This window comes from Neovison vison, chromosome 2 (assembly GCF_020171115.1).
Source record: "Neovison vison isolate M4711 chromosome 2, ASM_NN_V1, whole genome shotgun sequence".
In the NCBI taxonomy this organism is placed as follows: domain Eukaryota; kingdom Metazoa; phylum Chordata; class Mammalia; order Carnivora; family Mustelidae; genus Neogale; species Neogale vison.
Genome location: NC_058092.1, coordinates 216,813,168 through 216,830,646, shown reverse-complemented (window position 1 = coordinate 216,830,646; position 17,479 = coordinate 216,813,168). Strand labels below are relative to the sequence as shown.

General features: G+C 40.8%; 1 non-coding gene across 1 annotated transcript; it reads left to right on the top strand.

Moving 5' to 3' along the window:
• Positions 1-8,874: 8,874 nt before the first annotated feature.
• On the top strand, positions 8,875-9,038 carry LOC122901358. The gene has a single exon (XR_006383457.1). It is a non-coding gene; the product is annotated as a U1 spliceosomal RNA (small nuclear RNA).
• Positions 9,039-17,479: the final 8,441 nt, after the last annotated feature.

Sequence of the window (17,479 nt, the reverse complement as noted above, 5' to 3'; positions counted from 1 at the left end):
TTTATGGTCTTTTAAATATGTCTAGCACATTGGGACACCTGGTTGGCTCCATTGTTAAGCATCTGCCTTTGGCTTGGGTCATGATCCCAGAGTCCTGGGATCCAGCCACGCATCGGGCTCCCTGCTCCGTGGGAATTCTGCTTCTCCCTCTCCCACCTCCCCCTGTTTGTGTTCTCTCTCTCACCGTGTCTGTCTCTGTCAAATAAATAATAAAATCTTTTTTTTTTAAGATTTTATTTATTTATTTGACAGACAGAAATCACAAGCAGGCAGAGAGAGAGGAAGGGAAGCAGGCTCCCCATTGAGCAGAGAACCTGATGCGGGGCTTAATCCCAGCACCCTGGAATTATGACCTGAGCCGAAGGCAGAGGCTTTAACCCACTGAGCCACCCAGGCGCCCCATAAATAAATAGAATCTTTTAAAAAAAAAAAGTCTAGCACACAGTAGGCTTTCAAACATGTTTTTGAATGAATGGGCTACAACGTATTTTGTATATTTTTTTCCCTGTAGAGCTATCCATTCCATTTTTACAAAGTGAAAGCATACTAGGCATGTTCAAAGTTTCCTTCTGGTATATTTTTAGTTAGTGTGAATAAACACAATCTTGAGAGTGATTTTAAGTTCAGGATTTCTTTCACATGAAGGGCATATCTGGAGTAACGTCAACCACTGAATTTTTTAGAGCAAAGACGTATCCCTTAATAGTTTATGTTGAAAAAATAGCACTTTTGCCTGCGCCTGGGAAAAAACTCCCACCCTGATGATATCCTACAATCGTTTTTAAGGATGAAATTCCCAACGCGATTTTTCACAGGCTTTACCAGTAGGTGGAATATTTTCACACAAGCCCACCCACCAAAGGATCACTTGTTTCTAAATATATTTCTTGTTTACCTTTTGAAAAGAATGCATCCATCTATCACTCTTTTGAGATTTGGGGAGGAAGTTGCAAAAGTCAGCAAGATCCACCCCTGGCAACCATGATTTAGAACATATTGCAACAATCCCATTTGACATCGCTAACAGTTTTTCTGGCTCAACCTTAATTCTGATGTATTGACAAGTGAAAATCTGGCGATGCAGAAGCATGCTGCCTAGATTCCCTCATGTTTCGAGAACTCGATGGAGCTTCCTTCCAATCTATTTCAGTGTCAGCCTTTGCCTTCACTCTATCTTGGAACTCTTGTTTTTCACAGGCTTTCAACTTTGTTTTGTTATTCTTATGCAAGACCAAGTCAGGAGTTAAAAGGATTTAAATTGATCTGTATGTCTGTCTGTTTATGTATGTATATATATATATTTACATTTTTATCTGTCAAAATATCTCTAGTAAAATCTCAATGATGAATTTTTTTAAACCATGATTGATGTAATGTCTTGACTGAAATGCTACTTTTGGTTTATGTAAGAAAAAAACCCCAACTAGGTTAATCTACAGCAGTGGTTCTCAAACTTTTCCATGTTTTACAATAAGCTATTTAATTTTAGAAGTTCTGATGCTGAGGCTGCAGTGCATTCCAGTGAAATACTGGAGATTGAAAACTAGTCATCCATATTTTCTGAAACCCCTTGCCACGTTAATTCCAATGTGTAGCCAAGTTTGAGGCCAGTGATCCAAACTGGCTAGATGTGGGGCTGACTGTGGGTTAACAGCACAGGTACTGTCTAAAGCTTGTCAGGAATGCAGTGTCCTTGGTCCCTCCTGAGACCTATGGATTGAGAACATGATCTGGACCAGTACTTCTCAAACTTTACTGTGCTTTCCAGTAATCTCAGTATCTTTGTCAAAAGGCAGATTTGGATCGAGTTTTTAAGTCATAGATCCTGAGACTGTGTATTTAATAATCTAACAAGGATAACAGTGCCTAGAGCTATTGATCTGACAAGGATAATTACAGCTATGGCTCTTAAGTAACTACTATATACCAAACAATGAGCTAAGAGACGTTTTGGTGCGTGTGTGTGTATTTACAAGTTCTATGAAGAGCTATGATAATTTTTATTTAAAAAATAAATTGAGGGGCACCTGGGTGGCTCAGTTGGTTAAACATCTAACCGACTGAGCCACCCAGATGACCCTCAATTTATTTTGTTCGGCTCAGGTCATGATCCCAGGGTCCTGGAATCAGATTCCACATTGGGCTCCCTGCTCACTGGGGAGCCTGTTTCTCCCTCTCCGCCCCACTCATGTGCTCTCTGTCACTATTTGTCTCTCTCTCAAATAAATAAAAATCTTTTTAAAATTTTTAAAAAATTAAAAATTACAAAATAAATTGAGGATCAGAGAGGTAAAAATTGGGGCGCCTGGGTGGCTCAGTGGGTTAAGCCGCTGCCTTCGGGGCTCGGGTCATGATCTCAGGGTCCTGGGATCGAGTCCCACTTCGGGCTCTCTGCTCAGCAGGGAGCCTGCTTCCCTTCCTCTCTCTCTGCCTGCCTCTCTGTCTACTTATGATCTCTCTCTCTCTCTCTCTCTGTCAAATAAATAAATAAATAAATCTTTAAAAAAAAAAAAAAAGTATGGCTCCAAGTTTCTCAACTCCTATGTTAAAGACTTGCATCCTTCAGAGGGCTTATGAGTCACCCAGTGTGTCCATTATATATGTAAATTGTGAAATATTCTGTTTCAGTGTGGTTGAGGTGAGGAGCCCCAGTAATCTGTGATCACCCCAAGAGATGGTCTGAGTCTCTCCTTAAGTTTCAAATAATGGCACCAAGGCAAGAAGATAGAAATGTAAAGTGATTCTCACAGAACATGCAAAAGGAATCCAGAAGGATTTCTACTTAGTAACGCTTTATTAGTATTGATAATATATAGTTAACTGTATATGCTTAAAGTAACAAGGCATACTACTGAAATGAATTTTTCAAGGAATGAGCTTCTTAGATTTTTAATAAATGGTAAGACACCATCATTGCGCTTACCACTCTGGGATATTCAAAAGAAGTGTAATACACAGCACGTCCGTGAAAGCCACTTTTATAGGAGACAGATATAAACCCATAAAGTAGTTCAATAATAACACAAGGTGGCATATGGTAGATGCCAAATGAGCAACAGAGGCAGTACTTCTAATGATAGTAGCTACCACTTATTGAGGGACTATTATGTGGCAGATGTTTTATATAAATTGCCTCATTCAATCACTACAATCTTTGTAAAGTTATAATTAATATTCCTATTTTACAGATAAGGTAAAGGAAGCTCAAGGAGTTATGTGATTTTTCCCAAGGACTTCCCGATATTAAATGCCAAACTGGGATTGCAAATCCAGGTCTGTGTGACTCCAAATGAAATTCTATTTCTAGAATGCCTTATTGCCTCTCCTACACCATACTACCTCCTCCATTTTCTTGGAGGTCAGTGAAGGAAAATATGCAGCAACAAAGAAAACTTTGTGGGGAGATTTTACAGGAGCTGCTTTCATAAAGACTGCTGGGATTTAAATAAACAGAAAAGGGGCAGGAGGAGAAATTGAGCCAAGAAAAGAACGACAGGGGAGCAGTATCAGGAAGCAAGGGGGTATTCAAGTTTGTTATGAATAGCCCGTTTGGGGAAGAAATATAGGGGTGGAGTGCATAAGCTAAGTTCATTTTGAAGGACCTTAAAAATCAATCTGAAGGGTATTGGTCTAAGAACAAAGTGATCTCAGAAGTTTTCAGGAAAGGGAGAGAAATGACTGCGGAGTTTCCATAAAATGAATAAAACCCCGGTGTGATGGTTTATAGGGTGTGAACGAAGGAATTTGTGAAGTACTTAAACCACATTGAAGCTTCGAGGAAATAAATAGTAAGAGGAGCACATTTTCAGAGCACAGGGTTTCTTTATGGAATTGGAAATATAAAGCAGTAACGTCTCAATAGTTCCAAGCTGTAGAGATCTAAGGGATTTGGAATCTTCTCTAGGCAGTGGAAAACCATTATGAGAGTCAGTCTAGGAGAGACAGGAAACAGAAAGACCTCTTAGAAAACAATGAAGTTTTAAGTTGAGGTGTTGGCTGTGGAAATGGGAAGGAAAGTACAAATAGTGGCAACCAAGGGTCTATAGGAGATCAGGAGGTAAAGCGTGACCAACTGGAACTGGTTTTCAGAGAGAAGTCAGAATTACCAAACGATGATAATGCCTCAAGGACTGTGAGTTGTTTATCTATTTATTTGAGATCTAGACTTTGAATTTATAGTGTGAAGGAAATTCAATGTCAAGTAGAACATATTTCTCTTTCAAAAAATCCCAGTAATAATAATAGTTTATACATTTTCTTGGTTTTTTTTATTTATATGTTTTACTTATCGTCATGTTCAAGTAGCTCTTATATATATCACCCCATTGAAATCTCACTTCTCCATAGTGTCAGGGTAGAAATTATCACCCACATTTTATTTGTGAGGAAAGTCAGGCAGAGACGTTCAGGTATTGGTTTGAGCTTACTTGGCATGTGAGTGGCCAAGTCAGGTCCCATGTGTTATGTCTTCAATCTAAGATCAGTCTCTTACAGCAGAGACAGCAAATCTCAGGCAGGAGGAGGCAGGGATAGAGGGAATGAGCACACACACTTCTGTAGTGATGTGTACTTCCTTCCATTAGTCCATAAGACAGAAACAATTGAATAAAAGTAGGTAATGACTTTGCACTTTAATTGTCATTAGATTTAAATTATAGAGGTAGAGGTACTTCTCATAAGTGTCCAGAAAAGGGAGAGGTCAGGAGAAGTGAAAGTTGGATAAAGGTGTGGGTTTTTTCCTTTTTCCTTTTGAAGAGCAAGTAATGTGTGTCTAAACGTGGAACTGCTTTGTATGAATCACTGACCCTTTAATTATTAAGCTCCAAAGCTATTCATCTGCCTGATCAGAAGATGTCCACTCCAAATGAAGGCTCTTAGGGTCAACAACTCTCAGATTCTGGTCAGGACCCATCTATGGCACCCAGGCATGGAGGTCAATATCACTCAACACTTGAATTTTATTTAAAACTTCTCCAACTCCAACTGGGCAGGGAGATGATGAACCTTAAGATTGCATATGCCTCTGCATACATCTAACATTGCTTTTCTGGAAAGAGACAAATAAAAAAAAAATGGAATTCTTGAGACCTGGATACATCATCTATAAATTGCATCTACCTGAGCAAGTCATTTAATCATTCTGTTTTAGTTTCTTACCTGTTAATGGACAATGAAAAGCAATAATTTGTTAATCTATTTACTGATTTATTTCATGGACTGAAGACCTTACTATATACCAAGGATTGCATTCAGTACTGAAAAGCAGTATGGAATAGAAGAGATTCTAGCCTACATGAAGCTTAGAGATTAACAGGTGAGATTATTATCAAGCAAATAATTTTTTAAATAATCCTATTTAATAACACTAAGATCTTAATACTTAGTGAGTCGTTCTAGAATAAAGGGATCTCCAAACATAGACATGATGACAAAAAATTAAGTAAATTTGGGTGCCTGGTTGGTGCAGTCAGATAAGCATGTGACTCTTGGTTTTTGCTCAGGTCATGATCTCAGGATTGTGAGATCAAACCCAGTGTCAGGCTCTGAGCTCAGCATAGAGTCTGTTTAAGACTCTCTCTTCCTCTGCCACCTCTCCCTCTCTCAAATAAGTAACTAAACCTTTAAAAATAAATTAAAAATTAAGCAATTTTGAGGTCAGGGAAGAAAGCTAAATTTTATTGAGCACTTACTATCTACTAGGTAGAATACTAGGATCTTTATATGTGTATTCTGATTTAATTGTTTCCTCAAACCACACATTATTTGCTATTATGTATGTTTTCCCACAAAAGAATAAAAGCTCAGGGAAGTTAATTAACTGGCCCAGATTCATCATGTTTCAGTGCTTAAGAACCCAAATTTTGGAGTTAGACTACTTGAGTTCAAATCCTAGCTCTATCCCTACTCTCTATGAACCTGGAAAGTTATATACTTTCCTATATCTCAGTTTTTTCATCCAAAAATTGAGGATAATAACATTATCTGTATCATATGGCTGTTGTGAGAATTAATGAGTTCACTGTACCTGACAAAAAGGAAATGTTACATAAATATTAACTACTATATTATTTTTAATATGAGGTGGTTTGACAATTAATTTCATGCATCACATTGACAAGGCCATGGTGCCCATTTATTTCATTGAACATCAGGCTAGATATTGCGGTCTAGGTATTTTTTAGATGAACTTAACATCTAGATCAGTAGACTTTCCATAAAACAGATTACCCTCCATAATGTGGGTAGGCCTCATCCAATCAGTTCAAGGCCCTAAGAGGAAAGACTGAGTTTTCCTGACAGCAAAAGGAATTCAGGCTCAAGACTATAATATAGAAACCCTGCTTGAGTTTTAAGCCTGTTTGGCTTACTCCATGGATTCTGGACTTCCAGTCTCCACAATAGGAACTATGTATCCTCTCAGTTCAGTTTCTTCGGAGATCCTGACAAATACAGCCATGCAGGCTGATTATGAATCCCTTTCAGATTGCAAAGGTTGGTGCAAAGTTTCGGTGGACTTTCCTGTAGTTAAACCTGAAGATATTAAATTTGTGCTGCTCTCTTTTACCAATCTGGTTTTCAAAACAAACAAACAAACAAAAAGATTTTGATGAGTTTTCACTGAAAAAGGCAGTGGTGGTCAGATCCAAAGAGATTGGACTACAGGTCTGTTCTCTTCATAGTCTAGAATGTTCCTTCCCCAAGGGCTTTGTCACTATGAATGGGGGCACATGTGACAAGTCGTATTTCTCTCATAATAGAGAGAAAAGTTTAAAATGAGATTCTAGACTTTCATTAGTTTTTCTGCTGCCCTAATTTCTTTTTCTTCTTTGCTTTCACACCAGCTGCAGACTTTAATTAAACTGTGGCAAGTCTCCTAAACTTGGCGGGCTTTCCAGAGAAAACAAGGGCATCTCCTCCCAGGGCAGATCTTTCCCTGAGCCCTCCAGCTTGCATTTATTTTCCCAACTGTCTGGATTAGTGGCGAGAAACCTTGCACGACCTCACATCTCGTTTCCTCCTCCCTTTGTTCTCTTCTACTTAGCGGATTTCGCCAGAAGTTCCTGAGCTGTGTATTACTGTCATGACTAACTCAAAGTAATATTTCATTGCTGTAATTATGGTAAATTACTATACTGGTTTATCATTTTGATTCTTTATTTTAAAGCACCATTCATAGCCACAGGATAAAGCCATCATATCTGTATTTATGGATTAAATTAATGCATCCCTTTATTACGGACAATGATAAAATGAAAGGTGAAAAGGAAGCACAGTCTTATTAGGCTGTAGACAATGACAAATATATTAGAGACCATCTCAAAATGCTCCTGAAACTCTGTGACTCTGACACTGGGCTCTGCTTTCCATACACACTTTGTGATTACCAAACTGTGTAGTCCTGGGAGCTGAAACTCACAGGAAGCTCAGTACTGCTTATGTGGCAATGTTACTTAAATATACCAGTATATGTGTTTTTATTTAAAAGACCATTTTCTTCTGCAAAGCTTATTTTGCAAGCCACATTACTGGACTCTTTCCTTCCACCTTCATTTTTAATTTTATTTTAATTAATTAATTAATTTCCTTACTTTAGAAAGAGAGAGAGAGAGCCCAGGCAGAGGAGAAAGGCAGAGACAGAGGGAAAGAGAGAATCCCAAGCAGGCTCCATGCCTGCCATGGGGCTCAACACTGGGCTTGATCTCACAATCCTGAGATCATGACCTGAGCTGAAGTAAAAAATCAGATGCTAAACAGAGCCCCCCTCAGGCACCCCAACTTCCACCTTTACATAATAGAAGACAGTTTAAAGGAAAATTCTAGGAAATATTTATGTAAAGATGTTACCACCTGAATAAATGAGAAGTTTCAATGACTGGACAAATGTCAAGGAAGAAGAACATATATGTACCTTCTAATCTAGGGAACAGGGGTGAAGATACTGCAAAAGGCTAAAGAAAAGGTTTTCAAACCCAAAGAGGTGAGATGGGCAGGTCTAAGAGAGCAAGAATTTGAAAGAAACTTGAAGCTAGTCTCTTCCTGACACCTAACTAGGATTTGCTTGTATTTAAGGGCATTCTTTACCAGACAATAATCTCAAGAGAATGGGCATTGGTTTATCCATCCTGGTTAGGCACTGAATAGAAGTAATTTAATAAGTAGTCATTGGTTCTAAACCATGTGTCTGACACTCAGCTAGGCATCAGAATGAAGCTGTGAACAAGAGAGAGATGGGGCCTGCCTACCTGATGCTTACACTTTAATTAGAAAAAAAACACATTAAATCAAAAGTCGTTAAGTAGCCATTGCTGCTGTGGACATTGGGGTACAGTCACCAAACTATGGAAAGAACCAAGATGCCTTTCAATGGACAAATGGATAAAGAAGATATGGTCCATATATATACAATAGAGTATTATGCCTCCATCAGAAAGGATGAATACTCAATTTCTGTATCAACATGGACAGGACTGGAGATTACACTGAGTGAAATAAGTCAAGCAGAGAGATTCAAGTATCATATGGTTTCACTTACTTGTGGAGCATAAGGAATAACATGGAGGACGTTGGGAGATGGAGAGGAGAAGGATGTTGGGGGAAATCAGAGGGGGAGACAAACCACGAGAGACTGTGGACTCTGAGAAACAAACTGAGGTTTTGGAGGGGAGGGGGTTGGGGGGTTGGGTGAGCCTGGTGATGAGTATTAAGGAGGGCACGTATTGCATGGAGCACAGGGTGTGGTACATAAACAATAAATTTTGGAACACTGAAAAGAAATAAAATAAAATGAAAGAAAAATGTCATTAAGTAGCTGATTATTCAGAATTTTTTTTAGAAGTTCTATTTAAAAAAACAAACAAAAAAACCAACACAGGTATAGTTACCTGGTAGCGGAGATACCATGATCACAAAGGTGTTTTTTTTCCTGAGTGAGTCTTATTCACTGCACTCTGAGGTGCTGACCTGCGATTTCCCCAAATGTGAGAAACTCCGCTGCATCATTTGTGGTGGGGTGGGGGACTGTATTATGTTTTCCCCTGTTTAGTTCTGCCCAAGGAAAGAATGTTTCATTTTCTGTGTTGGTGTGGGTTTTTGTTTAAGCCTGAGCCCTTATTGAGTCATTTTTGAAGAAAATAAATTTGTTTAGGAAACTGAAAACAAAACAGGATATTACAAAAGCACATCACAGGATAAGGGTTGTTTGGGCTGGTTGAAAAACTCAAAGAAAACCCCCTTGAGGAAGTGTGTTTACAAGCCTACAAATGAGTAAGGCTTCACACAGATGGTTCCCTCTGCCTGGAGCTCATCCCTTCCCTACACATGGCCAAGGATGTAGGGTGGGAGGAATGTGACGAAAGCAAAGAGCAGTGAGCTTGGAGGACAGTGACGGAGGAGAAAAGGGCCGACGGGTGAGGTGGTCAGGTAGGTCTTCAGAAGACTGTGCCAGGGACTCAACAACCACGGGAAGTTTGAACTTTATTTTCAGAACCAAGAGAAGCAACTTAAACATTTTAGGCAGATGAATAACATGATTGAATTTGCAATTTAAAAAGGTGTCCTTTTTGGAGAACAGGGCACTGGTAGAAGAGCAGGTTTGGGACAATTTGAAGACAACCTCGTTGGCATTGAAAGCGGGCTATGGGATGGGCAGTGCAGTCTGTGTATAGTAATTCTCTTAACATTTGCTTCCGCTCCGTGGGGCAGGGACTCAGGGCTGGTTTCATGGGCAAAGGCTCCACACTCAACTCAGTCAAAAATTGCCTGACCCTCACCAGGGCTGTGCACTGGGGACTCAAGACTCTGTGGTGTCTGTCTTGAAATTCCTAGTAATTTGGCTATTGACTATATTTTGTAATCAGAGTTCAGTGGGACAATGGAACATGCACAGAGGCTGGAAGCACAGGACACATAGTCCTGCCAACCCCAGCCTCCCTGCCTCAGCTGCCTGCTCCTAGCACCTTGGGCCCTACCAGACCTCCCCCACTCTATCCTGGCCCCATGACCATTGACACTCTCCTCACCCTGGGCAGTGACCAGTGGGGCTGGTCTGGAAAAGCTTGCATCCCACCATCATCCTTTGTCCCATCCACGAGAGGGTTGGATGGAGCTCAGGCATATGGCGGCAGCTGCCGCCCCCCCCCCCCAGTTCACTGCCTGGGGCTCGCAGCATCCCCGAGTGTTTGACAGATGACCTGTCAAGGACAATCTTCTCACTCACCTTTTTCCAGGTAGCAGACACAATTAGATTAAGAAATCTGTCTAATGCCTGTTTATGAAATGCTAACCTATAGACAAATGGAATAGATTGTAGATAGATAGATGGAGTTCTAATTCTAAATTATGTCTCATAAGAAAATCCTGGAAGCCACTTTCACACGTCAAGGAACTTGGGAATCTATTCAATGGGGATGATCACACTAATAATAAACATATTGAACCCTTTTTATATGGCTGACCTAAATCTAAGCTCATCCCATGCATTATCTCTATTTACCCTATAACTAACCTTAAAATCTGTTGTTACCTCCATTTGGCAGATAAAGGATCAAGTCCTAGAGAGTGAAGTCACTTGCCAGAGACAACACAGCTTCGTTTGCAGAAATAAGATTTAGCACAAATCTAAGTAAATTCTAGGCCACGGCTCATGACCAGCCTGGGCACCAGTTCCAATCAGTCCAGCCTGCCCTTTTAACCAGTTGGGAAGAGCAAAGGCAGAGAGCCTAGAAATTTTCCTAAAGGTCTTAGAGGGTAATAAGTGGACAATCAATACTAGAACCCTGTCTGTTTCTTAATGCAAAACTCTTTGCTTTATAAATGATAACATCCCAAAGCCCTTCATAGCCATTAACCTTGGCTTTACCGGAGAGCATTTCTGCTAACAGGAGTTAAGGATGTACTTTGTCTGTGTCCACAGCTTGCAGGGGTATGAGATGGAGTCTCTCTTGACAAGTTCACCTTGGGAGGAAGGAGAGCACCCGTAAACTGGCCATTGAGTGAGTGGTACTTCCCAGAGTCCTCTGGGGCCAGAGCAAGCCCCTGATGAGTGGGACAGCTGGGCTCGCCAGGACTCTCGAGGTACCACCCTGGCCCAGAAATTGCTGGATGAGTGTGATGTAGCTTTCCTTTCATGGACCATATTGAGGGGACTACACTGACGAGGAACTTCTAACTTCTATCCCCTGCTATTGACTCCAACTTCATGTGACCAAGCAAGAATAAACACAAAGCAAGCAAACGAACAAAACAAATACAAAGGCTATAGATCAAGGCTTATGGACCTGTGATAAGTTCCAAAAAGCTCCATGAATACACCAGCTCCACTAGTCATAGTCATTCATTCGTGCATACATTGATTTTTTTTAAATTATGTATTTATTGCCTTTCTACTAAGTACCACACCCTGTTCTGTGCATTGGGGATTAGAGCAGGGAACAGGGCAGAAAATGTAATGCTCTCCTAGATCTGATATTCTAGTTGGGAAGTGACATGAGATTAAATGTATAATGTGTCTCATGGTGATCAATGTCATGGAGAAAAGGAAGCAGGTAAACACAAAAAGGAACGTGGGGCAGCAAGCCAAGCACTATTTTCATAGGGGATCAGGGAAACTTAGCTCTCTGTTCTATTTGGGCAGGAACCTGAAAGCGGTAAAGGACTAAGCTACCTACTTACCCAAGGGAAGAAAATTCCAGAAAGCATTCCAGCAAAGGGCAAAAGACCTGAAGCCAAAGCTTCTTCTCATGTGCAAGGAAGCATAAGGAGGGCAGTGTGGCTGGAGCAGAGTAAACAGGTGTGGGAGGAGGAACAAGACCAGGCAGGTGATGTCACGGGGCACAGACACCACGTAAATCTTTGTAGGCCAAAGGAAGGACCTTAACTTTGAGATGGGAAACGAGTTGGAGGTTTTGAACACAATGGCTGTGTGATCTGAACAGACTCACCCTGACCACCGTGCTGGGGAGACACTGACCCCGGTGAGTAGGGGGAAAGCAGAAGCAGGGTACCTAGTTTTAAAAGCGATGGTGATGATCCCCAGGAGAAATGACGGTCCCCAGGGGTGGTATATTCGTGGTCTATCTGAAAACAGAGCGAACAGGATTTGCCGTGTGGACTGGCTGTGAGGAGTAGGAGGAAAAAGATGATGGCAGGATTTGGGGGCTGAGCCATCACCAGCGATGGGGAATGGATTGTGAGAGCTCAGTGTCGGACGTGTTAAGCTTGAAGTACCCATTAGATATCAAAAAGGAGATGTTGAGTAGACAAGTTTATATATAGTCTGTGGTTTGGGAGGGACGTCCTGGCTAGAAATAAAAATTTGTACTTTTTAGCATATTGATGGTATTTAAAGCTATACCACTGAATAAAATCACACAGGGAGAAATGTACTCAGACAAAAAAAAAATCATTAAAATGTGAATACCATGCGATATATATTACATACATTTAGGAGAGTATATGTATAATGTGTATGATACATACATTAGTTTAAGGACTCTTATAATATCCCTGCAGGGTAGGTCGCATTCATCTCAGCTCACAAATGGGAAATGCAGGGAAGTTAAGTGGCGTACCTAAATTAAGTCAAGTAGCAAATGACACAATGAGACTCAGATCCAAGACTCCACATTCCTTTAGGACAACCGCCTTGATGACTGTAGGCTCTGGACACCAGCGGTTTATCCTAAATGCGGGTTTTTTTCTTGCCTGAGATTAGAAGTATTCTTAGGCACCAGTCCCCTAAGTGCAAAGCATCCGAGAGAAGCTGCTGAAGGATAATGATCATTGTTTTAACAGCCTCAGCCCTCTTTACTGGCAGAATCTTATTCAGTCTCCCACCTTGCCGAGCATCCAGCAGGGACCTCAAGAAAGGAGGCCATTGGAACCGAGTGATTTTGTGGCGGAAGAAAAGGACAGCACAGTTTTACGCACAACCCAAACCTAAATGTTCCTACGGTTTGTAGCTGGTGCCAAAAGGCCAGGCCTCGCCCCAGGGGCTGCTGGGAGCAGTGGGATGCAGGGCGTGGAGGAGAATGCCTCTGACCCCATGGGGGAAAGGCCTCTAGGTAGCAGGGTGACCTGGGTGACCTGCAGCCCAGCCTCTCCAGGGGAAGCTCCTTCTGCTTCCTAACCTGGACAGCCTGGTGGGATTCTTGGGTTTGGTTCATTTCAACAGCCTCGCTCTTTCCTGAATGCACCAGATTTTACAGTGTTCGCAGCTGTTAATTAATGTAGACCTCTCTGCCTGAACAGCCGCTGGCGAATTCAGTGAAGTTATAGATTTTCTTTCTCAATTGCTCTGGAGTCACCCCGAGGCTATTAATTTGGGCTATTAGCCGTGGGTGATTTCAAAATCCATATTGATAATGCCGAGGCTGTGGTGGCTGCCTGCTCTGGGGGCTGTGGGTAAACAAGCCGCAGCCTCCTGTTGCCCCTGTCGCAGACTGAGTTTTCCAGGAGCTAAACTGGTCGGGTCAGAGTTATGGGAATTCTGCTCCATGGATGACTCAGAGACAATAGCTGGCTTTTATATTTTAAAAAATAGCAACCCTCATAATGACAATAATGGTAAGTTAATGTGATAAATTGACAATATATTATGGCTAATCATATTCATTTGCTTTGACTTATCATTGATTGCTTTAACGGTTAGCGATAAAATAATTTTAATAACAGTGACAGTTGTTTTTATGATAATTGACTTACAGAGTAGCTCCTACTTGCAAGGCATTGTACTAAACAATATATATCTATATTTTCATCAAATTCTCATACTTCTATAAGAGATGAGAGATCTGAAGTTAGAAGGTTTATGCAGTTTGTCCCATCACAGTCAGTGGCTAGGGCTCCCACACATGTCCAAGTCCCCAGTCAGAATTCTTGGGCTTAAATATTAGTCCAACAAACTGTCTGCTTCCCAAGTATTTGAAGCCACTTGTTAACACATAGATTACCACATTCTTCCCTAGATTCATTCAGTCAGGACCTCTGTGGCAGAACCCCAAAATCTACAGTAGTAGCAAGCTCTCCAAATGATACTTACACATGCTCATCTGGTAACCTCTGTTTTTTCTTTTTCTTTTTCTTTTCTTTTATTTCTTTTCAGTTTTCCAGAATTCAGTGTTTATGCACCACACCCAGTGCTCCATGCAATACTTGCCCTCCATAATACCCTGGTAACCTCTGTTTAATGGCTTTTGGCCCCCACATTTGACGAGTGGGGGGCTCTTGAACCAGACTGCTTGACTAGGAAGCATAAATTCATCACTTAATAACTATTCACGATCGACAAAGTTACTTAGTCTAAATTGTGTCAGTTTCTTCATCTTGTAAAGGAAGGAAAATAACAGTTCATCCTTTAACATCTTGCTGAATACCCACATCTTGAGCATTTACTGGAGATTAAGCTGTCCGTGGGCGGGATGAGACAAACTAACACACGTCACGTTCTCTGTCCCGGGCACACAATGATTATTCGTTATCATCAATACGCTAGTCTTCAGCCTGGTAAACTAGCGACCACAGCTGCTTAGAGGCTCAAAGAAGTCCCCTTGTCTTTTTCATTCTTGAAGCTAAAACTATGACCTAAGTGTGGACAGAGTAGATACTTCTCACCTCGATAACTGAGCAGAGTTGACAATGCAAAGACCTCAGTTGGAACTTTATTCTACCCCTTTCTTTCCTGTGACTATAATAAAGTCACAGAACTCTTTTTAACTCAGCTGTAAAATGGGAGAAGAGCACTTACCATGCACTACTGTGAAGAGAGAGCAGACATGAAATTGCCCAGTCATGATCTTGATGGTAGCTAAAAGTGGCACGTGAACATGACTGTTGACTTCGAGAAGCACTGGACAGGGCTCCCCTTTCTGGTAAATCTGTGCCTCCTGACCAAGCAAGACCTGCTCTACGCCCTTGGGAATCCAGCATGAAGAATTTATTATTTGGGGTTAAGGTATTATTTCAGGTTAGAATGTCAATACTACATATATTTTCCCCAGAAGCACCTCCCCATTGAAATGAGTGGATGGCCAGACATGGATCTAGGAAGGATCAGACATAGATTCCACTTGGTGTAGCTAGCTAACATTAGAGAGGAGTATCAGTGTAGACAGCATGCACAGCAGAGGGAGCGTAAATACACTCCAACAGGCGTGGCTCAGTAAATAAACATGCTCAAAGTATTTACAGAAGAAAGTTAAGTGTCCTCCTTTTCCACCCCTTTGCTTCCTGAAGCTATCATTTTTATGTTTTTTTTTTAATAGATTTAAAGAATCTACATTTCAGGTGTTTTGTGTTTTTCCTTTTTGTGTGTGTGTTTAGGGTGGCATGGTTAGTGTGGCAGTTGACAAGTAAGACTAGAAAATCTAGAAGGTGGAAGTCAAAACCGCCCATAAACTCTCCACACACAGATAAAAATACATCAGCCTGTTTCCTTCTGATGATTTTCTCTGACTGTATAATCTTTGCAATGTCAAGGTCTTTCTGATGTATAAAGCTGCTTTCTTTTTACACCCATTATTTGTATCATAAGCTTTCTTCATCTTTAGAAATCATTTAAACACATCATTTTATTGACAGCCACAGGGTAGATGTGTCATAATTTCCTCAAACAACCTACTATTGTTTGACATTTTAGTAGCTTCAGATTTACACTCATTGTAAAAGTGGTTGCATTGAACATGATAATGTGTAAATCTTTGTCTTCATCTGCACTTCTAATTACAATATTTACTTCAGAAAGCTTCCTCAAAATAGGACTCTCGGGTCCATTTCTTTAAGGATACTGATACCCTAACGTACTTTCCAACTCCCACCATGAGTATATTCAAGTTCCCAATTAATGAAACCTTCCAGGAAACCGTCTTTTTACAACTGGCGAAAAGGTCGAGATCATCATAAAACTGGAAATGGTCAATATGAAGTTAATTCAGCTTTACTATTTATCTATTTGCTGGTTATTAATTGTGTACATTAATTGGTTCAATTTGAATCCCACCCACAGAATTTGGGATAGAAATAAATGACTTAGAGTCGAACTGGAACAACCTCAAGTTCACATAGTAAGAGGACATCCAACTAGCCTGCTTTCTGCGTGTGTGTGTGTGTGTGTGTTTCTCTGCTTCTCTCCTCAGTCTCTGTTCTATGTGTGTGAGATTCTCTGCTTCTCTCCTTAGTCTCTGTTCTATTCACTTATTCCACAAATATTTATTGAGCCCCTACGAGAATCAGTAATTACTAGACACAAGGCACCAACCAGATTATAAAGTAACACAGGACAAATAAGGTAAATATGTCCTCAAGGAGCTTCCATCTAATCGAACAAATAATTACAAGTATGATAAATCCTAGGTGAGATAAAGACAGAATGTCAAATGTATCCAGCATATGAAGGATGACTGGTCATGGGTTAGCAGCAATGCAGATAAGAGGAAGGAACCGTACATACAAAGAACTTGAAAAAGGAAAGCAGGGGATGTACTAGAGGAACTGGAAGAATCCCGGTGTGGGGACAGCACTGAGGACAGGGGTTGAAGCCCAGTGTCGGGTTTAGAGGTAGGGGATGTTGTCACAGGTCAGGCTTCACAGGTCGTTTAAAACTCGACATTTTGGGGGCACCTGGGTGGCTCAGTGGGTTAAAGCCGCTGCCTTTGGCTCGGGTCATGATCTCAGGGTCCTGGGACCGAGCACCGCATCAGGCTTTCTGCTCAGCAGGGAGCCTGCTTCCTCCTCTCTCTCTGCTTGCCTCTCTGTCTACTTGTCATCACTGTCAAATAAATAAATAAAATCTTTAAAAACAAACAAACAAACAAACAAACCTCCACATTTTGTCTCCGACACCAAACAGGAGAGAATGCTTGAAGTGTTTTATAAGAGAGAAGTGAAAGGATCAGATTTGAATCTCAAAAGACAACTCCAGCTTCTGTTTAGAGAATAAACTGAAGAAAAGAGTTCAAAGCTAGTGGCCCTTTAGCAGGTTAATGCAATCCAGGAGAGAGATGATGATGGTTTCCACTCCAGGAGGCGGCAGCCATGATGGACAGAGGTGGGCGAGCTTAGTATCAATAATCATGGTGGTGAAGCTTTTTGCTATTTAATCCCTTACACAGCTGCTGAAAAATCTTTCCTCTTGTCCCTTCTCCCTTGCTCAGTGAGGATAAAAGATTTCTGATCACTGTTTATTCTGTAAGATCTTTTTCCACATAAGATCGACGTTATAAAGTTTCTCTTGCTCTTTCTTTTCCTAGGGTCACATAATCACATTTCCTTTTATCTTAACTCTCAGGGTATACCAGTACAAATTTTTAAAGCTGTGTTTAAAAAAATACTTTTAGGGGGTGGTGGCAGGAAAGTCCCAAGCTTTAAAAGGTAAATGTGAATTTCTCATTCTCCCATTACACAAGGGTACTCATATGATATTTCCCTTGGTTACTGTAGAAACGCTGCATATGTTTAATAACCTAGTCATGAAATGCTAGAATTT